The sequence below is a fragment of the Fukomys damarensis genome, unplaced genomic scaffold (assembly GCF_012274545.1).
Source record: "Fukomys damarensis isolate Sample0158 unplaced genomic scaffold, DMR_v1.0_HiC HiC_scaffold_12, whole genome shotgun sequence".
Lineage (NCBI taxonomy): Eukaryota > Metazoa > Chordata > Mammalia > Rodentia > Bathyergidae > Fukomys > Fukomys damarensis.
This window is the reverse complement of record NW_022900924.1, coordinates 19,907,450-19,930,874: the sequence shown is the minus strand read 5'-3', so window position 1 is coordinate 19,930,874 and position 23,425 is coordinate 19,907,450. Positions and strand designations below refer to the sequence as shown.

General features: G+C 50.5%; 1 protein-coding gene and 1 long non-coding RNA gene across 2 annotated transcripts in view; both read right to left on the bottom strand.

Moving 5' to 3' along the window:
- Positions 1-23,425, bottom strand: part of LOC104848381 (transmembrane protein 132B) — a 267,981-nt gene that overhangs the window by 164,255 nt on the left and 80,301 nt on the right. The gene's annotated exons all lie outside the window — the stretch shown is intronic.
- On the bottom strand, positions 9,977-16,297 carry LOC104848379. Its single transcript, XR_776388.1, has 3 exons — positions 15,996-16,297; positions 15,475-15,520; positions 9,977-10,054 (listed from the first exon to the last, which is right to left on the bottom strand). It is a non-coding gene; the product is annotated as an uncharacterized LOC104848379 (long non-coding RNA).

The window sequence follows — 23,425 nt, the reverse complement described above, 5'->3', positions numbered from 1 at the left end:
TGTGGTTTTTCTATAAAATGGAATATTACTCAGCCATAAAGAATGAGAAAATAGATTCATTCATAGGAAAATGGATACATATTGAAGATATACTCCTAAGTGAAATAAATAAGTCACACATATGTAAATATCGAATAGTTTCCCTGGTTTAAATAATCTGCAACAATGCATAAGATTCTAATAAGATTACTGACATTTAGAAATGGGAAGAAAGGAGCTAAAGGTGTAGGGAAGGTGGGATGGGTAGGGGAAGAGTAAAAAGGGAAAAGAAAAAAATGTGAGAGAATGAAACAATGAAAATAAAGTGTTTGTAGATGGGGAGGGGAGGAGGGGGTGAAGGGAGGGCAGAGGTAAAGGGAAAAAATGAGAATCAAGACTTGTCATGTAGAGGTGCAAGATCCCAACAATGAATGTAACTGTACTGTATCCCTAAAATGTACCAATAAACTCAATTAAAGCTGAAAAACAAAAAAGAAAACATGGCATTATATACAGTGGAGTACTACTCTGCCATAAAGAGTGAACTCCAGGTATTTGCAGGAAAATAGAAACCCTGAAACTATAAAGTTAAGTGAAGTTCCGCCGAGTAAGTCAGGTGCAGGTTTCATATTGCAGCTTCTCTTACATGAGAAACCGAAAGTATAAATAATTTAAAGAACAAAATAGCTGGGCCCACTGGCACACACCTGTAATCCCAGCACTCAGGAGGCTGAGGCAGGAGGATTGCTGTGAGTTCAAGGCCAGCCTGAACTGCATAGCTAGACCCTGCCTAAAATAAAGACATACACACATACGTTCGCACCTGGTAGATGACAGGACACAGAGATAGACTTTGAGGCGTTGGGAAAGGGGTCTGAGGGTGAGGAAAGGGGAAGAGGAAGTAGAAAGGATGAAGATACAGTGTCTATGCTCCGATTCCCTGCAGGGAATGAGTACATTTATTATGTATTACAAACTTAGGGTATTAAAAAACGCTATTTGCAAACAATACAGTGAGGGTCTCGAGTCAGTCACAAAGATGTTCCTGGCAGTTGCTGAGTGTAGACGAGAAAATCGCATGGAACATGGATCTCAGGGTGGCAGCGAGGGCCGAGTCAAGGCTTCCTGAGGTGCCCTCCCCGTGATCTGTAGTGTGGGACAGAAGTTAGGGGCGTGCACTGGACCAGAACTGGGGGAAAACAGCCAACACGAGACTGACCGTCTCTGTCCCGCTCACCGCGGAGGGGGCCTCTGAACTTGGACTTTCCTCCACGCAGCATCTCGTAAACTGGCCGGCATCATCCTGACTTCATCGCTCGAGGGAGAAGTTCCCATTCAAACTTCCTTCTTCCTCTTTCGTCGCGTTTCTTGTGTTTTCAGTGGGTTAATTCTAATTAGCTAAGTATTCCCATGTTGAAGAAAACTCCCCATCACCCCCGACACAGCACCTTAGAATAGCAATGTTCATGAAAAAGTACATTCCACGAGTATGGATACGGTCCAGAGAAGTGAGGAGCGAAACACTGCTTTCCTACAACACATTCCGGCCGCGTATGATGGCTCAGGCCGATCATCCCAAGACTCTGGGAGGCTGAGGCAGGAGGACCACAGGTTCAAGTCCAGCCTGAGCAACTTAGTGAAACGCTGACTCAAAATAAAAAATAGTATTAACAAAGGGCTGTGCATGTGGCTCAGTGCCAATGCCCCGTTCAACCACCAGCTCTGAAAACAGAAACAAAAACCAACAAAACAGCACACTGCTCTCTGCCTCCCGACCTTCACTCTTGCGGTTCTCTCTTCGGACCTCTCCTGCCTGGCCCGGGTCAGGGTCCCCACACAGCTCCTGCAGCACTGTGTGGAGCTCCGCAGTCACACCCCACTCCGCCCCCTGCCACCCCCTGTCCCTCCATCTCCAAAGAACCCATGCGCATGCCCAGCTTCTGACCCAAGTTTCAGGGGTCCTGTGTCTGCTGCCCCCAGGATGCCGCAGTCCGCCGCACTGTGGATCCTGGAGCTGAGATGCCCCCTCTTTCTACCCCAGTTCCCTGCTTCTTTCTCCTTAGCCCCAGACATCCACACGCTCCCCTCGGGACCAAAACACCAGGGCAACAAGGACTCATGTGTTTTCCTCCTGCTTTAGCTCTGCTGCTGAGAACCCTGCCCCGCAAACAGGAGGAGACTAAGAAACACCAGCAGGGTGCAGAGGCCATGCCTGAGGCGCCATCTGTCCCTGGGAACTTCGCAAATATGGAACTTGGAGGGCAGAGATGTCCACTGAGAGACGTCGCCCAAACAGCCAGGGGCAAGGTGGGTGTGCGGGCCCTGGAGTCGCGACTCTGCATCCTTCGGAAGGAGCTGCACCCAGGCATGGCTGTGCGGCCACCTCGCCTTCCTAAGGCCTGGCTGCTGACACGAGCACCCACCCTCCCGCAGGGCACCCCAAAACGGGCACGAGCGCGGCCTCTGTGTCATGGCTTCTGGCCTTCTTCACTCCAAGACACTCGCACACCAGTGCAGGCACACACACACACACACACACACACACACACACCCTGTGGCCGACGCTTGGCAGGAAGCAAGGAGATAGATATTTTCTCCTGGATCAATAAAGAGCTCTCACCACTCAATTATAGGTAATACTGCTTTGTGGGAATGGGGAACTAGGAAGGGCAGAATAATTAAAAGCCAAAAAAGTGCTGACTTGGAAAGCAGAGCCTGAGGCCGCGGGGATTCCAAATGCCTGGCACCTGGCTGTGCGACTGAGGGTCTGTTTGCCAAGCCATCTACTGCAGAGCAGGAGCGAAGCCTTTCTGTGCCGGAGAAACATGCTGCGCTGCACGCCTGGCTCAAGACCCGGGCTCTGGCTGTGCAAGCCTGGGACTGCAGCTTCACCAGCCGGTGCCTCAGTTTCCCCGTTTGTGACAGGAGGAGCACAAACGACCACACCGGGCTCCCAGCGTCACTGCTAGGGCTAAGTGGAGACTGCACACCGAGTGTCCGGAGCCAGGCGTAGGATCAGCACTGCACACTGTGCCCTGGGGCAGCGGGTGACAGGATTGTCAGGTCTCCTCCAGCCAGCCGGCCTCGTGCTGATGTCCCAAGACTCATGCCGCTTGTGAGACAGGCTGAGAACCAAAGGGAGGCCACTGTGAGGGTCACCCCAGCCTCAGTCGCCTCACCCACAGACCAGGGAGACACATCCATTCTCCACATCACCCTGGGAGCCAGCCCAGTGGCTGAGCCTAGACTGATTCTAGTCCCAGCTTCAAGGATCCAGGGATGTGTGGTCAATCCGAGCTGTGTTCCCCTGGACTGTGACTGGCCCAAGGATAAATCATGTGATCAAACTAAGCCAATCAGAATTCCCCATCAGCTGGCCACAGGGCTTACCATGGAAATGGGACCCTGAGCCAAGGATTTAGCTCAGTGGTACCGCACCTGCCTGGCAAGCGCAAGGTCCTGAGTTCAATCCCTGGAGCCACCCCCGCAAAAAGAAATGGGACCCGCACTTGTCAGACCATCGACAACGCCATGTCTGTTTCTGCAAAGCAACAGGCACACATGCATCCAGCCCCTGCCCGAGAATGAAAGCAACGGGAACAAAGAGGCAACAGGTGGGAAAAGATTGCTTTCGGCTACGTGTGTTGATCATCTTGATCCAGCCAGACCTGAATCTATCCTTGAACTTTTCAATTATATGAACCGGTAATTCCCTTAAGCCACCTTGAATTGGGTTTCTTTTCTTTTCAGTTGAAAGTTCCCTGACAAAAGCAGTCAGGCCCTGACATTTCTACTACACAGAAAACCAGGTAAAAATACTCACAACATTCACAGAAGATACACACAGGAAGTTTAACCCCTGTAATTCAAAGGCGAGAACAGATGGTGAGAGAATCTTCACTATCTCGGCCAACCTTGCAAGTACAGAGAACAAATATTAAATATAAGGGATCTGTGGAGACAGCACCCTCTCCCCACCACATCCATCACTTGGTAATAAATATTAATAAACAAAGCGAAGGTATGAAAATCCAATTCATAACTTAAGAATAGCCTGACCTTTGATGGAATTAAGTGTATTTTTCTGTCAAACCTGCTATTTGTAGAACATCTGGTGATAGAAACTCTCCGACATCTAATAAAGAATCATCTCTTCATGGCACCTCCAAGCGTCTGTGAGCCCCCTGTGAATCTCTACCCTTTCCCCTCCTTCTCAGATGCTCAGCTCATCCTGAGGGATGGCTTTCCTGACCACGAAGACAGGCAGGACCCAGAAACACACAGCTGCCCAGGAACACAGATGTGTGCACACCACACACACACACACACACACACACACACACACACACTCACACAGTGCCACCTGCCGTAGTTATGTTTGTAACACAGGACTTCCTTCCAATCCCCAGAGTCGTGGGCAGGAAACACCGGAAGTCACCTCTTTGAAGACTGAGGGAAAAGGAAACGATGTTTGCCCGGCCAGACGTGCAAACTGAATGTGCCAGATCCCCCACCTGGAAACAAAAGCAGAACCACCCTGCTTCCCTTTGTCCCCCCTGAAAAGAGCCATAAGCCTGGAGGCTGTCACACCAGAGTCCCTCAGTGTCCCTCAATGAGTCCCCAGGCCGCTAGGTGGGGTGGGGTCTGCTCAGGACCCTACGCGGTCACTGCCACGCTCCAGGCCCAGCGGCCTCTTTTCTCACCATCCGGCCCCTCCCTGTGTCCCAGACAGGGGACAGGATGATGCTGAGGACGGAGGGGTGGCCATGAGCACCCCCACTTCTGGCTCATCTCTCTGGGGACCCGGCACCAGTGGGGTCCCCATTCCCCGCCTGCGGCTCTGCCATTCAGCGCCCAGCCCCTGCTCCTCGGGCTGGCCAGCCCCTCCCTGCAGTGCCCACCACAGACAAAGGCCCCGCCTCCCACCCTGCAGTGGTGCTGCCTGTCTCCCGCCTCCACTCGCCTGTCCCACCCTGTGCTGTCCTATCCGCTGCGCCTCAGATCTCCCCGACTCCCCTCCATCTGGGTCGTTCCGTCTGTCCATCTGTTCCTCCATCGCACTCGAGGAAGCCTCCCCAGACCAGGTGAGCCGCTTCTCTCATTGCAGCTCTATTTTTCTTCTCAGCACTTATCGCAGCTAGCATGAAATAATTACCGATGTGTGTTCTGAATGTGTGTGGGCCTCCCCGCTCTGTCCCTGCAGGCCCCGTGGTCCACGCTGGTGCCGGACCCGCGGCACAAATTTGCACCCGAGGCAGGCTGGGTAGCAGAGGAACTGTCAGCTGACTTCGGGGTCGCCAGGACCAAGTCTGGCCTGCCAGCCAGACCCCTCTGTGGGACCAGCATTAAGGGCGCCAGGAGGCGCCACTACCGTGCACTGGCAAGGACTTTCTCTTGTGTTATCCCCTCTGTCCCTCACAGAACGATGTGCCGCTGCTACAGAAGAAGGACCCACAGCCCCAGTCACAGGCATGTGCAGACGCAGGGCCGCCGCGGGTCTGGGGTCCTGGAGCCCCAGCCACGGCTCCTCCCCGCCAAGGCCAGGCCAGCTGTGGCCAGGTGCACTTTGCGTCCCCTTGGCTGACGCCCAGGCGGGGTGCGCCAACCTGCCCCGAGGGCCCTCCCAAAGGTTCCCAAAAGGCAGCTAAGGTCTGGGCTCTTGGTCAAGTTTTGCCCCTTTCTCCGTATAACCTCCCGCTGCTTGTTTTAGTCTCTTTGCACCTCTACACAAGCTCTCCGCACAGTGCTCACTCAATTCTGTCACTTATCTTAGCCTCCTTCTGCTCTGGTCTGGATCCTGAATCACCCCCAGTGCATATGGGGTAAAGCCCTGGCCCCAGCTTGGACCCCCTGAGAGGCGGTCAGACCTCCAAGAGGCAGGGCCCAGGGGGGCTGCAGGGCCCGGGGGCGTGGCCTGGAAGAGCACAAGGGGACCCGGCCTGTTCTTCCGCTCCTTTGTCCCTGCCCATAAGGGAACAGCTCAGAGCTGCCGCTCGCCTCGCCCCGACACACCTGGTCTCCAATACCATGAGCTGCATTAAAAATTCTCTGAGTTGATTCAGCTCAGGTGTCTGTCACAGCAAGCAGCAGGCAACAGGTTTGTCTCTCAGCCCACAAATGTGGGAAACGTTTCCTTTACCTCCAGGTCACATCCAGCAAATATGAGTCAAATTCATTTGCGCTCTGGGCCCTATCTGGCCAGGCTGGGTTTTTTAATGTGGAAGAGACCCTTCCTGCAGTCTCCTGCTCTCCGGTGGGGACAGGGGGCACAGGCTGGCTCTGGGGTTCTGCAAATTGACCCAGCTGAGGAGGGAGGAGAAAGTAAACAGAGCATCCACCCATTCACGCTGTCCCTGAGACGCCCTCACAGTGGCTTCCGTGGCCCCTCCGGCTGGGGGGAGCAGGGCGTGGGCTCTGCTGCTTCCTCACCTGGCTTGGGACAAGGAGGCCCAGAGGGCGACCTGTGACCCCTCACTCAGACCTCTGGGAGGAAACAGAGGGTCTCCAGGGACAGGGCAGGTGCAATACAGGTGAGTGGCCAAGCAGGTAGACTGTGGTAATCTAACACCCCAATCTGAGGTGCTGCCCCCATGGGCGACCCCAGCCAGAACCACACAGCAAATCTTCACAAGCCCTGGATGCTGAGACTTGAAGCGGATAAATGTTGTCTTAGTTACTTCTCTCTCATTGCTGAGACAAAATACCCAACACTCAGAGTTAAAGGGGGAAAGGTCTATCTGGCTCACAGTTTGCAGAGGTTTCAGTCCGTCAGAGGAGAAACAGTCCATGGCAGACAGAAGGCAGGAAAGCAAGCAAGAGACAAGAGAAGCCTTTTTCTGTCTCTCATCTTATAGGGCGGGGCCACAATGGACTGATTTAGTAATCACACACGCTTAATCCTAGCACTGCACCATGAATAAATCACACACTCTAGATTCAGCCACCTCTAAAAAAGCCCCACCTATGAGGCTTTGGGGGGAGAACTAAACACAAGCCATAACAAACATAATTCTTGGGTTGCTAAATTCTGGGGTGACTTGATATGCAGCGGTAACTAACTGTGTTACTCTTGCTCCTTTCAACTGTAAGAGATGCACTGGGTCATTTTTCACAGCAGGAATAAAACAGGCTTACAAGGACAGGCATGGTGGCGCATGCCTGTAATCCCAACACTCGGGAGGCTGAGGCAGGAGGATCGCTGCGAGTTTGAGACCAGCCTGGGCTACATAGTGAGCTCCAGGTCAGTCTCAACTACACAGTGAGACCGTCTCAAATAAATAAACAAACAAACAAACAAACAAACGGGCTTACTATAGAACCGTGTGTGTGTGTGTGTGTGTGTGTGTGTGTGTGTGTGTGTGTACACATGTGTTCCTCACTGCCAATGATTAAAGTGTCTGTGTCAAGCTAGCCTTTGGAGGTTGTGTGCCTGGAGAGTGCTGTCCTGGGGGAGAGTTGTCAGGATGATGAGGGAACAGAAGCCCGTGGGAGAGGCCTCCCACTGAGGAGCTCCAGAGCGTCAGACCTTCTGCCCCTGCAGGACAGAAGGAGCCGCAGCCTAGGTACAACGTGACATGCAGCTGCTGAGAGCTCCTTCTCTGGTTTGGAAGAGGCCAGGGATTGCTTCCAGCAGCAGCCTCCTGGATCAAGTATGTGATAAACAGCAGAGAAGAAAACAAATTCCCTAACCCTCCTGTGAAGAGTGACTTCCCCATGTTGGGAGAAAGGCAGGGCACATTGTTTGGAGAGAAGACACCTCTCTCTGGACACCCACACCAGGAGTCTTCAGACTGCCCTTCTGAAATGACGTCTGCCTTGTACCTCAGACCCCTCAAGTGTAGCCCATCACTTCTGAAACAGCCACTGAAGATACAGAAGGAACAAAAGCCAAAGAAACCATGGGTCATTGCTTTCCACTGATTTCAAACACAGCTGACCTTAGCCAGATCACTCCTTGGTGCAAGAAGAATCTGCTCATTTTTACATGTGTGCTGGGCATCCTTTCATTCGCTGACATTGCTGCAACACCCTCTCCATATGCCACTTCCTGATTCAAAACACAATGGCCCCAGTGTTGCCCCAAATCCAGACCATCTTTGGCCTGGCTTCTTCCTCCTTAACAGCCACCTGGCCTAACTTTCTTCCCACTATGGGTTCATCTGGACCCTTGATCCGCTCAGAATTAACAAATATGTCAGCACCCATCTGGTTCAGAAAATAAAAGCACTGTAAACCCCCAAGACACCAATGAATGCACCACGAATCTAACAGCATACAAGTTTCTTGAGATCAGAGAACCACATCTTTTTCCAAAGCAATGCCTGAAAAAGCAAAATATTCACAACTTTATTAAAATAAGTTAATGAATCTCCCAAAAATGCAACAGTATATGATACTGATCTTCCTCTCAGGGTTTAAATTAAAAATATGATATGTTGGGCATGGTGGCACATGCCTATAATCCCAACACTCAGAAAGCTGAGGCAGGAAGATCTCTATGAGTTCAAAACAAGCCTGGGCTACATAGTGAGTTCCAGGTCAGCTTCAACTACATAATGAGACACTGTCTCAAAAATAAAAAATGATGTTATGGGGCCGAAGATTTAGCTTAGTGGTGCTGCCACCTGCCTTGCAAGCACAAGGTCCTGAGTTCGACCCCTCATATCAATATATATATATATATATATATGATCCATATATATATATATATTATGGCCTTGCCATTTATTAGAACTACATTGAGATCAATTGGCCCTACTTTCAGTGGCCAATTCCATTATAAAGAACTGGAAAGTCACAGTAATAAAGCCATCTTTCCCTGGGAAATCCAAGCTCAACAAAGGATCCAACACAAACTTTACCAGCACCTGTTCTCCTGTGACCTAAAACATTCTGGATTTCATATGGATAAAAAGCCTCCCTGGCCAGAAAGTCCAAGATACATCATGCATCAGCTGCAGCAAAGAGTTCCAAGGTGCCTCCACATAGCACACCCATGTCCTGTCCTGGACATGACATGAAACAAACAGTAAGTGAGGTCCTGCTGCAGCCCCAGGCCAAGACCAAGCAAGTGAAAGACAGGGGCAGGTCCCCTCCTCCCCGAATCATGACTCCACATGCAGTATCTCAACCCATCTGATGTTGTCAAGAAGAAACAGAGACTTTTTTTTTAACTGAAAATAAAATTTAAAAAGAAGAAATAAGTTACAGTCAGAGACAAATACCGTGGGATCTGTCACACATGGCACCTAAAATGGTTCAGCTCACACAGCTGAGAGCTGAGTGGCAGTTTCCAGGGCCCAGGGAAGGACATGTGGGGCAGGGGAGACACAGGTCAATGCAAACAGTTTCACCAGACAAGAGGGGAAGCTCCCACTGGTCTACTGCACAGAACTGTGCCTATAATAAATGGAAATGCAATAATGCACATTTCAAGATTACTAAAAAAAATTACTAAACAGATTTTAGATGTTTTCACCACACAGAACAAATATGAAAGTATGTGAGGTGATAGATTTGTTAATTAGGCTAATGAGCCTGATTTAATCATTCCATATTGTAAACACATATCAAAACATCCCATTGTACTTAATAAACATATATAATTATAGAAATCGATTAAAATAAAATTTGAAAAAAATTTTAAGTAAGGGAAAATGGCTTCAGTGGGAGAAAGCAGTGCCTTTAAAATGTGGGAAAGATAACCTGGGGCACAGAAGAAAATCTGAGGTGCTATGCAAGGATATAATACTAAATAGTATCAAGTAAGAGAGAAAGAGTTTCTAATCTTTTTCAATAATTTGATTAAATCAGATGGAAAAGTGCAACTGAATGCTACTGACTTTAACTTCTCTGACACTTGCAAATTTCCCCTTTGAACTAAAAGAATTAATGAGCCTCAAAACCTAGGCACTGTAGAGCCTTCACCTGCCAAGCCTGAATATAAACAACACTGGCTGGCTTTTGTGTAGTTTATTTATTGTGCATATATTTAACAGTTGCCTTTTATTCACTGTAAGTAATACTAGTTTCCATTTTCAAAAGCAGTGAAGTCTGCTGACTTTGATCACCAGTACTGAAAAAAAAAAAAAAAAGCAATGAAGTCTGGTTTTGATGAATTTGCTTCAGTAAAAAAATATAAGCTGACTTAAATTGAAATACTAACTGAGCGGCAGTGTTAGTGATGTGAACTTGCAGAAGAAACAGTATTGATGGAAGGGAGAAATGCTCACAGTTCATTTGCTGAGGTTAAGAGTTCTACAATGAGCTGAATCAACTGAAAGCCTTGGCACTACCCCACTCCTGGTACCAAATTGTCTTAGTTACTGTTCTCATTGCTGAGACAAAATACTTGATGCCCAAAGTTAAGGAAGAAAAGCTCTATTTAGCTCACAGTGTGTAGAGGTTTCAATCCATAGGCAGCTGGCTCCAAGGCAGGGTAGCATCACAAAGGAGAAACAGTGCTTGGCTGGTAGAAGACAGTAAAGCAAGCAAGGGCCTTAGTGGCTTTTTTCTGCCCATTTGATGTGCCATCCAGGCTACCAGGATTAGCAGTGCCAAGACAATCAGTGGACTGATTTAGTAATCATTCACCCTTAATCCCAGCATTACACTTCTAATCTTAGCACCATTAATCCTGGCACTGCACTAAGTCACACTATTCATCCACCTGGGAAAAAGCCCCACCTATGACTGACTGCATGAGGCCTTGGAGGGACAGCTAGACACAGCCGTAGCACTGACAAACCCATTACTGCAATGGCTACACATTTATTTCACTAATTTATTTCCTTTTGCAAAGCTGGGGACTGAACCCAGGGCCTGGCACAGGCTAGTCAAATGCTCCACTATGGAACTACAGCCCCAGTGCCACACATTTCTTTCAGTGCGTGCCAGGGAAAAAATACAACTAGAAAGTTGAGAGATTGATTTTTCTCCTTAGAGTGTAGTGTATAATTTCAAGATAAATTCATTGGCTAAAAATGTGTATCCATTGAAATGAAACGAGCAGTGGAGGAGAGTCTGGGTGGGGTGTAGGTGTGGGCAGCAATCACACGGGTGGTCCGTGAGAGACAGAGCTCCAGGAAGCATCAATTTCGGTAACACGAGAGCCATCAGTGGCCTGTGCAGCCAGCTCTCCCTCCACTACAGCACCACAGCCCCGCAGCTGCTCCCCCAGGGGCTTCACACTACAAATCTGACAGATGATTTTCTCCCACACAGGTGGTCTCATTGTCCCACTCGGTGAGATGAGAGCAAGCTCAGATAAAAGAGAAAAATGCCATCTGAAGGGAGAATCAAGCTGCTACAAGAGAACTGCATTTATCTGCAGTTGTCAAAAGCACGGGGCTGTGGAAAACACCACCATCTCTACCAAAAGGCTCTGAGGAGCACCTGCTTGCCACTTCTCAAGCCAGGATGGGGTTCTGGAAGCCCCAGTCTTCCATACCAGTGCACACAGTGGCCACACACAACACCAGGGGCTCCTTGCTCAGCTGTGTCTCTGGAACCCTTAAGAGTCTGAGCAGGAGAACAGAATCAACTCCGAGCTTCTAACATGGAGGACATTTCCTCCAGGGAAGGAGCTACGCTGCTGTGTGCCTCTGAGAAGATGCCTGATTCCAACTGGCACACCAGGAAGCTGCCAGAAAGCCAAGGCCAGAGGGCAGGAGGAAGTTCATTAATGTTCTCAGAGCCAGCAAGCAGGGCTGTATGCAGAGTGGCCGAACCGCAGAGAGCTCATCAGGCAGGACGGGTGCAGCAGCTGCACAGGGGTGAGGAACACCCTGGCTGTCCCCATCCTCTGCCCTCCAGTCTTCTGCCAGTGCCACCCATGGAGTCATCTGTGGCAGGGACCTGGGAGTCTCTCCAGGGCAGACAGGGCAGAGGAAGAGGAGCTCGTGGCTCTCAGGTGAGAACAAGGCACCAGCATGTGCTCCACTCCAATTGCTGTGCCTCGGATGGGGCCCTAAACCCAGGGACCAGTGCACTCACGAGACAGCAAGGGAGAAGACGAAGACTGTGTAAAGACAGAGAGCCCAGGCTCTTGCAGCCTCAAGCCAAGGAGCCATCAGACATGGGACACAGCTGGAAGAGACATGAGACGCAGTGTCCCGCAGAGTCCCCAGAAGGAACCAGCTGTGCGCACACCAACTTCAGACTCCACTCCTGTTGTTGTGATGATTGATGATGATGATGATGATGATGTGACTGCCCAGCAGCCCTGGGCAATGAAGACACTAGTCTCACCTGCACTTTTATCCCTTACCACTGCCTCTGTCCTTTCCAAGTCGAGGATAAGTCCTCCATCAGGAAGACAGGAGCAAAACAAGAGTTCAAACGCTTTGCCTTTTCAGTTGTGTTGGGACCTAAACAGCCTTCATCTCTCCGGACTCAGGTCCACGCCTGTCTCCCTGGAATGGCAGCACCTAGAAATGTTCTTGCATCATACACAATGAAAAATCATCTCCAGGGATGCACGGCAGCACTTTTCTCATTGTGAAACACCTGCTTTAGGCCTTGGTCTTTGCCTCGAATGGCCTTTATTGTGGTTCTTTAGAGCTCAGGCTCACAAGATTGCCAGAGTATTTCTTGGGGCCATGTTGAATAACCCCCCGCTCACTGTGCCTGAATGACTTGTGGACTGCTGCTTCTGGAAAGAATGGGATTCATTTTCTTTTCAGTGATCTGGCCTGTGTGCAGCTCAGTCAGGTCTGAACAGGAGCATGCAAGCACCATGTTAGTCCCTTGTTAGTGCCATGGGAAATAAGCTGCCATTTGGTAGGAGACAGATGACGAGCATGTGGCCATAAGGCTCTCATAATTCTTTAACTCTAGCTACAGAAATGCTCCTGGCTGTGTAATTTCCATGTTGCCACTTTGAAGTAACAACAGAAGCTTTTGCTGTACATGTGAATACACACATATATAACATACATGGTCCAAGAGAATGCATGTGTAGATTCATGCTGATGTGAAGATGGGTTCCTAGGGGACATGGAGTTAGAGCACAGAAAATGCACAGTAGACTGAAAGAATCTGAAATGTACTACGTACACTTTTAGCTACAGTAAAATTGTAGAGAAGAATATATTAGCAGATATTTAGTATGATAGATAAGTGAGCTAAAGTTAGCCACTGCATATTAGTCCTAAAGATTTTTTTTGAAACATTTTTTTTTAGTTGCAGGCTGATCCAAATTAATTGGAAAGACCATCAGTGTCAAACTCAAATTTTGATGTATTCAGTTGTTTTAAGCATAGCCCCAATGAGCATATTTCAGGCCATTGCAGCTCAGCTGCTTTTCATACCTTGTGAAACTATGCTCAGTATGTGCTATGCATAGGTGAGGTAATCCCCAGGGCTGAGCATACTCAATGCTGATGCTGTCCTTTGAAGATCTCTGACACAGAGACTCTGTCTTGCGACTGAGTGACATTACCTGAACCTGTAATCCACTCCCCCTTTCTTGCTACCCTCCAGGCATAACCTCGACCACTTGTCCTGCAGTCGTGTAGCCTCTGGATAGTCTTGTGCCGTGAGGGACTTCTGCCACATGCAAACTTGTCAATGCACCATCCAAATAAATTTATATTTGAAAAAAAAATCATCTCTGGAGCCAGGGAGGGAAGCAGACAGTGTCCTCCCCTTGTCCAGCTCCCAGAGGCCACCTGGGAACCCCGGCTCGTGGAGTGCAACTCCATCTCCAAAGCCAGCAGCATAGATTGGACTCCTCTCCTCCAGCCCTGGACTTGTGCCTCCTTCCTCCCGTGAAGGACCCCTGCGATCACCCTGGATCCACCTGGAATTCTCAGCGTGGTTTTTCACATACCAGGCCCCGTTCTGAGATATTCATATCTGCGTACGCCTCACTGCGGCCCTTTGGACGGTATTTCATTAACCGTATCTTAATTAAGGGAGACCGAGGCACAGGGCACAGGACTTAGCCATTCTGAGCCTGGCCCACCTGCCGGCCACCGTCCCCCACACAGCCCTGCCCAGCCCCTCTCTGCCTCCACCTGTGCCCCCAGTGTTACCATAATCCAAACCCTCCCAGCCTCCTCCCTATCTCACTCTGGGTCAGCTGGCCCTCAACCTCCAAGGTAATGGCCCTTCCTACTTCTTCTTCTCCTCAGAAATGCTGTCCATTTCGGTTGCCCAATTTTGACTGGGTCTTTTTTCGGCGGGGGGCGCTAATTGAGTGCGGACACTTCCACACTAGATCGTCAAGTGGTTTGGTCACCAAATGAGCAAGTATATACGCAGTACTTTACCTGTTCTATATTTCAGTCCCTTGTCTGAGAAGCTGGCAAAACTTTTCCCATTCTGTAGGTTCTCTTCACTCTGTGGATGGTTTCCTTTGCTGTGCAGAAGGTTTTTGATTTGATATGAGCCCACTTGTTGATTCCTTTTCTTTTTTTGGTACCGGGGATCGAACTCAGGTCCTTGCACTTGTGAGGCAGGTGGAGGAACCACTGAGCTAAATCCCTGGCCCCCACTTTTTGATTCTTGATGTTATTTCTTACAAAATTGGTGTTCTGTTCAGAAAGTCTTTGCCTACACCCATGACTTCCAGAGTTTTACCTAGTTTTGTCTTCCAGCAGGTTCAGTGTTCACATTTAGCCTTTGACCAATTTTGATTTTAGTTTAGTGCATGGGGAAAGAGGATAAATTTGTACTGTTTGTAGGAAAATGGATGTCGCTTGGGACCATAATGTTAAAGTGAAATAAACCGGACACGCGAGTTTAAATATCACATGGTTTCTCTTATATGAGAAATCCAAAATATAAATAAATTAAAGAGCAAACTAAAAGACAGACAACAAGAAACAGGAAGACCGATCTTTCATGGAGCGGAAGGGGACTGAGAGATGGGGCAGGGGAAGGGACGGGAAGGACGGGGGATGCAGAGTTGAGCTACACCGTGTGCTTGTAAGAACTTCGCAGAAGGAGCGTCCTCCTTATGTGCTTCGTAATGCCCAAGCACTAATAACAATCTGTGTACAAGTTGGTTTCCTCCTGCCTCGGCCAGCTCTGAGAAGTGTCTCCCTTTTAAGACCCAAGCTAAGGTACACGGGACCCTTGGGAGAACAGCCGATGAATCCCCCTACCTATCAAACGGCAGGGGCATGGGCAGCGGCCGGCGGGCACACATGAGCGGCCCTGGGGGCACGCTCCCTCCATGGGTCCCCTGACGATCCTGCTGCCCCTGGCCCAGGGCAGGGGACAAACTCACTCCCTTCAAAAGCCTCCTCGGCCCAGAGTGTCACTCCTACATGTCAGGCCACAGCAGAGAGGGACAGACGGACAAGAACAGCCCCCCGGCACGGCCCTCGCCACCAGGAACAGCCGCCGAGTGGGGGACACAGCGACCTCCATCGAGCCAGGCGCCCATCCCACGTGGGGGACAGAGTCCCCAGCCTTCAGCACCCCGCCACTCTGCCACCCCATTTGCCTTCTTTACCCCAGACAGACACCATCTGTATTATTACTTACTTAATTTTCCCTTTTAAATCTGTTCATGGCGTTTACATGGATTTACCTAAAGAGGAAGCCACATGTCAGCGCTGGGAGGGAAATAAAGGCACTCTCACTTTCCATAAAGGAAGAAAAACACCTGAGCAGAGTACAATAAAAACATAGCAATGTTACTGAATTCTAGCCAGGGCTCCCAGACTGGGCTGTGGCTCTGGTTTAAAACAAAGCAAAGCCCCTGATAGGATTAGCAGGCGGTTAGGGGCTCAGACAGAGGCGGACCGACTGAACCAGGGCGGAAGAGGAGGCCGAAGGGACCCACGCTCCCAGGGCCGGTCACCAGTGTCCCCCTCTGCCTGGCACCGGAAAGCCCCGGCCCTTTTCCCCCGGTGACGCTTCCGGAAGAGCGAGCGCAGACCGGCCTCGGGCGGTCTCTCAGAGGGTCCAGAGGCAGAAATCACTCCAGAAACGGGTAACTTTGAGAGAGAAGCCGACTGCACAAAGCTCACAACTCCCGGGAATAGAGGGTGTGCGCGTCTCACCAACGCCAGTCCACCTCGTCCGCTGGTCTCCAGTCGCGTTGCCATGGAGACACAGCCTTGGCACGTCAACCCTTCTACCCGGTCTTGTCTGCTACGTGGGCATCGGTCCAGGACGCTCATTGCGTAACAGGGCCGCCATCGCACACACCCCGTTCTGGATGGATTTCCCCAAGTCGGTCGCTTTCCCTCAGGGTAGAAAGCATTGAAAATCGCTGCTCTGAGCCACGACTGGCTGTAATTAACTGCAGAAACGTGCATTTAACCATAAAATGAACCCGCTGGTCACCTGGGGAGTTACTGAACGGCTGACTGGTGCTGCGTCCTGAGAGCTAAGAAGTGCAGCCCTTTTGCCCCCATTGCTGAGGGCTGCGTATTCAAATGAGCTTCGATCACAGATTAGATCCAAGCTGAGTCTCACACAGAGCAACAAAGCACGGCATTATTCGTGTGCACATTCGCGCACCGATACGGCTTTTTTTTTTTTTTTTTTGGTACCTTAGCTCAAGTATTACAGTACATTGTGTGCTATCTAGTTACAGTACAATTCCTGACACAATTTCCGTAATAGCAAAATCTACATACAGATGGCAAATAAATAAAACCTTTCTGTGGCTTGGACTGTGGTTCTCATGGTCAGAAAATCCTATTAGGGGCTTTAGTAATCTGCTCAGGGATGGAAATGTTATATCTGATCTTATGGATCTCAGCTGTGCAATGAAGCCCTGCTACAAAATGAGATTTAACTCTCGGCATTTTTCTGCAGCGTGGAGCTGCCAAAATTGAGCTTCTTCTGTATGCAGCATTAGAAATAGCCACTCTTTCTCATTTCTCATTCAAGCCATACATGGTCTCCTTTTCCTTCTATCCATTTTCTTTAACAGCACGTAATTGCAATTAGCAACAGGCACCAAGGGTGCAGACTGATCAGTGCACGGATTGCCAAGTAGAAGCACCTCTGCTAAGAAAGCCTGCTCTGCAAAGGCAGGTGCTCCAGGAAGACTCGGCTGAAACCTGAGGGGCCCTGTGAGACCTCCTTCCACCAGCCCACTGGGGGACTTGAACCTCGGTAGGAAACACCCAGACTCAAGAGACTGGCTGTTAGCTAGTTGTATCGCTCAGCTTTTTCATTGCTGGAACCCAGCACCCACAGTTGAAGGAGGAGAGGTTTAACTTGGAGCACGATTTTGAAGGGTTCAGTCCATGGTTGCCTGGTTCAAATGCAGGACCATCGTGATGGAAGGGAGTGGCGGGGCAAAGCCACTTAGTTCACGGCAACTGGGAGGCAGAGCTGGGCAAAAGCACCAGAGAGGAAAGGGTGGGGTACCAGCCTCATCTCCATGACCCACCCACGCACCCAGAAGTGTGCTTCACTAACTCCCCGGGCAGCTCCCAAGCCAATCAGGTTTACAGTGAAACTTAACCATCACACAAGTTCAAACCAGCACCTTCTACATCTAAACAAGGAAGACAGTGTGTGCTCCCCTGAGAATCCAGAGGGGCTACAGGATTCCCTGTGCCCAGGAGAATTTCAATGGATGAGTCATCTCCGACCCAAGAAGGATACACCTCCAGAGAGAGACTCTGGAAAGTAAGAAGGTCTTGGTGATGCCTTTCCTTCCATGCTAATGATATTTGTCAGACCTCCAACCCCACAGGGAAATCCCTAAGAGAAACCCCAAAGTCCAAGTAAGACCCCTGTGAATTGCACACCTGCCCAGTAGTGGCCCCAACAAGTCAAGCTGTTCCCAGATCAAAACCCCACACTCCTCAAAGCCCCAAACAGATGTCAGAACACAATGAACCCCAGGAAAAGGACTGGGGAGGTTTTAGAAACCTCTGAATTAGCAAATGCTGGCTTTAAAGGCTCTTTTACTGCTTTCCATTACAAGGTCCTTGCAGCTTTCTAGAGTGGCCACAGCCAACTGTCACAGGCGATGTGGCTAAAACAACAAATGTGCTTTTCGAGGAGGGGTCTTGCTATGCAGCCAGGCTGGCTGGGACTCCTGGAGTCCTCCCACCGTCCTCCCCGGCACCTCTTGAGCAGCAACCACGTGACAAGCCCATCGGCTCACAGTTCCAGAGACCAGCGTGTGGGCAGCACCATCCCCTCCGGGGCCTCTCTCCCTGCTGGTAGATGGCATCTTGTCCCTGTGTCCCTAATAGTCGTCTGAACACCCGCTGAGTGCATCTGTGTCCTGACCCTTCTTCTAAAGACACCGCGTGTCTCAGGGCCATCTCGAAACCCCACTTTAACATAATCACCTCCCAGAGCCCTGTGTCCAATACAGCCACATCCTGAGGCACCCAGCACAGGGCTCTCACAAGGGGATGGATGCGTGTGTCGGTCCCCACCTCCTGAGTCCCGCTCTGAGCCAGGCACAGTCCCAAGCTCAGGGGACCCAGCCCCTCCTGATTGAGACATCTTCACTTTGGGGAAAGAGACAGCAGAAGCGAACAGGCAAGGAGCGCATCATCTCCCAGGACAGACAGGGCTGCGAAGGAGGGGGCTGCATGCCAGGCCAGCCGGGATGGGCAGGGACCACGCAGGGGTGGGGGTGGAGGTTCTTAAGAAAGGAAATGTGGGAGGGGAGCTCTGAGGCAGGGAGAGGGAGGCCAACGCTGAGACAGGAGTGAGCGGGCAGTTCCCAAACACAGGGACGAAGGGGTGCACGGCCCAGAGCCCTGTGCGGCACCAGAGGTTCAAGAGCACCTGAGTCCTGTTCCCTCAGGCCCCTGCCAGGGTCCCTGCAAACTGCAAAAGTGCCCTCCTTTTTCTCGTCTCTCTGCTTCTGACCCAATCAGCATTTCAAATGCTGTCTACAAAGTCCCGCCGCTTGCATTCCTAACCACTGCCAAGTGGGCAGCTTTATTTCCCCTTCTTTCCTCCGGAAAACATCTCCTGACATTGATCCCGACATCCCAGCCCCGAGGACAGGCAGAGAGCTCCTTCGGAGAAACCCAGCAGGTCACAGGCCCCGAAAAGGCTTTGATTTGCCACTTAAAGGGAAACCGCCAAGCTGGCTGTTAAGTAGCAGGTGCAAATGCACTGCCATACGGGGAGAAAAATCATTACTTAGGCCCTGGAGCTAAGTGGCAAGTTTTCTGCCGACTTCAAATTTAATTCGACTCCAGGGACACTTCATGAGCTCTAACAGGCTGCAGTCCTAGCCAGGGACCAAGTCTCTGCCAAGTCAGCAACCCCTGTCTACAAGAGGCTGGGAACCAAAGAGGCTGACACAAATTCAGTTCATTATAATACTCTGGGAGAAGTGCTAGACCAAGAGTCTGTGCAGACTCCTCCAAAAACAAGAGGCGTGCATGTTAAATTTCTCTCAAAAAAAAAATTTTTTTTAAGATTTAGACCACCCAGACAGGAAGAAATGTAATTAAAAATTATATCTAACCTTCAAATTATAGACTACACCAGTCATCTTCTTCTTCCCTCTCAGGTTTCAGCAGTTTCTTTTTCTGGAATCTTCTTTCTAAATACAGAATGTGACAGTCGATCTAAACACAACGGAGGCAGCGGCCGTATTTTATTTTTAGCAGAGCTGACAGAGCCGTGAATGCTGTGCTAGCTTTTACAGGGGGTCTCACAAGATCGCCACCAAACAGAACTCTACTTGTTGCAATGAAAAACAGGTAGAACTCAGAGCTCTGAGCAGCGCTGTCCCCCTGAACTGCCCCACCGGCATTCACTGCAACAGCTCCCCGAGCCAGAAAGGCACCTGAACTCCTTCCAGATGCAGGAAGCCACTCCTTCGTCTTTAAGTCAAATTCTCCACTGCCCTAGAATGAGCAGTGAAAGCAAGGGGACGCCAATTGAGTCTTGCAAATCCACAAGACCATGGAGCAGGGTTTCAGGGCCATGGAAAACAGCCCAATGTTACCACCTCGGCTCAGTTCACCTCAGCGTTTAACCATGCACAAGCCATCCTCCACCTGGGAGAAAGACTCCCTGATGCCCCAGGTCCCCCGCTCTCTCTCCTTCTGCCCTGTTCCCCAGCCAGAAGTAGAACATGTAGGAAGGCACTGGCTTGCTGGGTGTGGTGGTGCACACCTGCAATCCCAGTGCTTGAGAGGCTGAGGCAGGAGGATTGCCACACACTCAAGGCCAGCCTGGGTTACAGATTAAGACCCTGTCTGAAAACACACACACACACACACACACACACACACACACACACACACACACACACAATTGGCTTCCTGTTTCCATCAGGCAGACACAGTTGTATCCAATCCAACTCCATTCCCCGTTCCATGTCCAGCAAGGTTCTCTCATTGCGGGTACAGGGAGCTGGAAATAGGCCCAGTTAAGCACATTCACCCTTCATATCCGCAGAACTGAGGACTGAAAATATTCAGACAAATTCGGCATCTGTACCAAATACGTAGACTTCTTCCTCTTGTCACTGCTCCCAGAACAGTGTGTTAGACGTGGTGAGTAACCAGCAGGGATTTGAAGTAGATGGAGGACTTCGTACTCACAGAGGGGACTGGAGCGTGCTTGGATTTTGACATCCGGGGGGGGTCCTAGAACCAGGTCCTCCCAGAGGATAAAGGACAACAACCCACAGTTCCCTGTTCTCACGGTCTGGCTGGGAGAACTGGCCAGCCATGGGACACTACCCAAAAATGTGGGTGGACACGTCTGCAGCGCTTCTCAAAGAGAAGCAGCCTCAAGTGCATCTGTTTTTCCCCCATCTCGCCAGCCTGCCTCCCTCCCTCCCTTCCAAGTGAAATGTAGATGTGATGACAATGACAACAGCTACCTTGTCACCATGAGGAAAAGCACAAAAGAATCATAAAATCCTTGACGTTCTTATATCAAGGGTCCACCACACCATTATTCCTGCCTCTCCTTAATGCAGCCCTGCCCCGGTGAGGTCAGTGTCCTCTGGGGTCCCTAGCACATGCAGCTGGCCTTAACCCCTATAAGAATTAACCTCACAGGTCACCAGCGAGAAAGCCCCTCCAACCTGGCTTTATCCCCAGGAGTCCATTAAAGATCTTATTAAAGTCACCAGTTGTTATTCCTTCTGTCTATATCTCCCCCAAAGCCTCATGTGCTCAAGGGTGGGGCTTTTCAAAGGTGGCTCAATCTAATGTATGTAATACTGGGATTAAGGGTGTGTGATACGTAAATTAGTTACTGATTGGTTCAGCATAGTTCTGGGTGTGGACAGCGGGAAGGCCACCCTGGGTGTGGGTGGCACCGACCATCTGGCCTGTAGCCTGGATGGGATGAGAGGGAAAGGGAGGCTCCATGCAGCTGCTGCTTCCTGTCTGCCCTGCCATGGGCTGTTTCCCCTCGCCATGGCCCCTCCCGAGGAGCCAGCTGACTAGGGACTGAAACCTCTACAAACTGTGAGCTAAAACAAACCTTTTCTACTTTAACTTTTGGATGTCAGGAATTTTGTCTCAGCAACGTGAAAAGTAACCAAGAACCCAACTGCTTCTGTATGCGAAAGACAAAGAGTAACTAATTTCCCATGCCTTGTCCCTCCAGCTCCCTGCCCAGCCTTCCCATACTCTGTCCCTTCTCTTGGCTGTGTGATGCCAGATCCTCCTGGTTTTTCTGCTGCTTCTCTGGCCATGGTTTTAAGGATTCGGCTTGGTCATTTATCAGCACATTTGACCGTGGAGCCCTCCAGGACCGGTTCCTAAGCTCCCAGCATCTCACGATTTTTACTGAGTAAACCTCATCTTTTCCATGCCCTCAGTTATTAGTATCATATCTAAAAATCCACATCTCCCAGCAAGACCCAGGAGGAGGCAGGGTGGCCCACAGCGGCTCCCCAGCTCTCGGGGGTCAAGGCGTGATGATAACAGCAGCCAACAAGAAACTCAAGACAGTGGCTGGCATGGGGTGGGGGGGCCCTGGCTGCAACCAGTTCCAAATATGTAGTTTTCAAGCTCTCTGAGGTAAGCACAACACCCTTCCTTTACCCACAGGAAACTGAGGCTCAAAGAGGCAAGGGCTGGCCCAAGGTCCCTAGGCCAGGCATAGTGCAGTGAAGATCTGACCTGGCAGTGGGCTCCAGAGCCCAAGCCCCGAGCCTCCCCACCTGCCCTGCAGCACGGCCTGAGGGGCCTGTGGCACAGTAACCAGGCAGCAGACACAGGGTCCAGCCCACAGCTGAGGCCAAGCTGGGGCATCACTGAGGAGCTGTCTGAGGCCAAATGCCAGACCACTGTGGGCTGGATACAGCAGCAGCCGGGCCTGGGAAGGGGCTTTCCTCACAGACACTGACCTGGCTGTGTTGTTTTCTACTCTTTATTTTATAGAGTATCTGCTGTGTTCCTTCTACAAGTGAAAATTAACTTTAAAGGTCGTAGGCAAATAAGACAACTGGGTGGGTCAAACGCTGCAGAAACACGAGGCATGAGCGACAGCCACGTCCAGAGAAGGGGAGAGCAGAAGGCAACTGCCTGGGGCCGGGGCAACCGTGAGCTCCTCTGCGGAGTCTCTAGAGCGCTGTGCAGCAGACGCAGCTGGCACCACCGTGCAGCGTGTTGAGAAGTGTGTCAGTAGGGCAGACAGCGCGGTGTGTGCCTCTCCCACAATAAAAAGAAATACCCGGGATGGCTATAAAACTCCTGCAGTAGCTCCTTTTTAAATCAATATTCCAGGCCAGGTGAATTGAAACCACTGGAATAGAGTTCAAAAGAAGAAAAATAGGCAGAACGGAGTGGAACCAAGGGGCCAGTGCTCAGCATCCATCCTGGGTGAGAGCGCTGACATCACAGGTCACAGGCCGCCCTGTGCAGAGACGTGCACGGCCACGATCAGCCAAGGTCATACACCAGCCCCTGCAGACAGGGCCACAGGTCCCTCACAGCTGCGGGTCCCCACGGCCCTCTCAGCCCACCCAGGAAAGGGACCCGGCTCATCCATGCACCTGCAAAGCAGCTCGGAGAGCACCACACTGGCTCCCAGAAAGACTGTGAGGTTAACGCAGTGACTTATGCATGGGCTGAAACAACCTGAGCGTCAACTACACAATCGCTAGCATCACATGAACTTATGCGTGCAGCTTTCAGAGCTGACACAGACAGAGCCACGAGTGCAGATCAAAAGCTCTCTTCACCCACAGGACCCTGGGCATCTGAAACACAGCCTATCTCCCTACCAACTGCCACAGAGCTTCTGGTGCTATTTGGGAAATATTCATCAGATTGTTTGCTTCAGTTTGCACAATAACTAAGGCACTGAATATGCACGGATGGATGGATACATAGGTTTCTGGGTGGGTGGGTGGATGGATGGATGGACAGACATTCATCAGACAGGTTTTGTTTCAATCTGCACAGTAATCAAGGTATGGAATTGCATGGATGAGTAGGTGGATGGGAGGGTGGATAAAGAGATGGGTGGGTGGGTAGGTGGATGGATGGATGGATGAGTGGATGGGTGGGTAGATGGA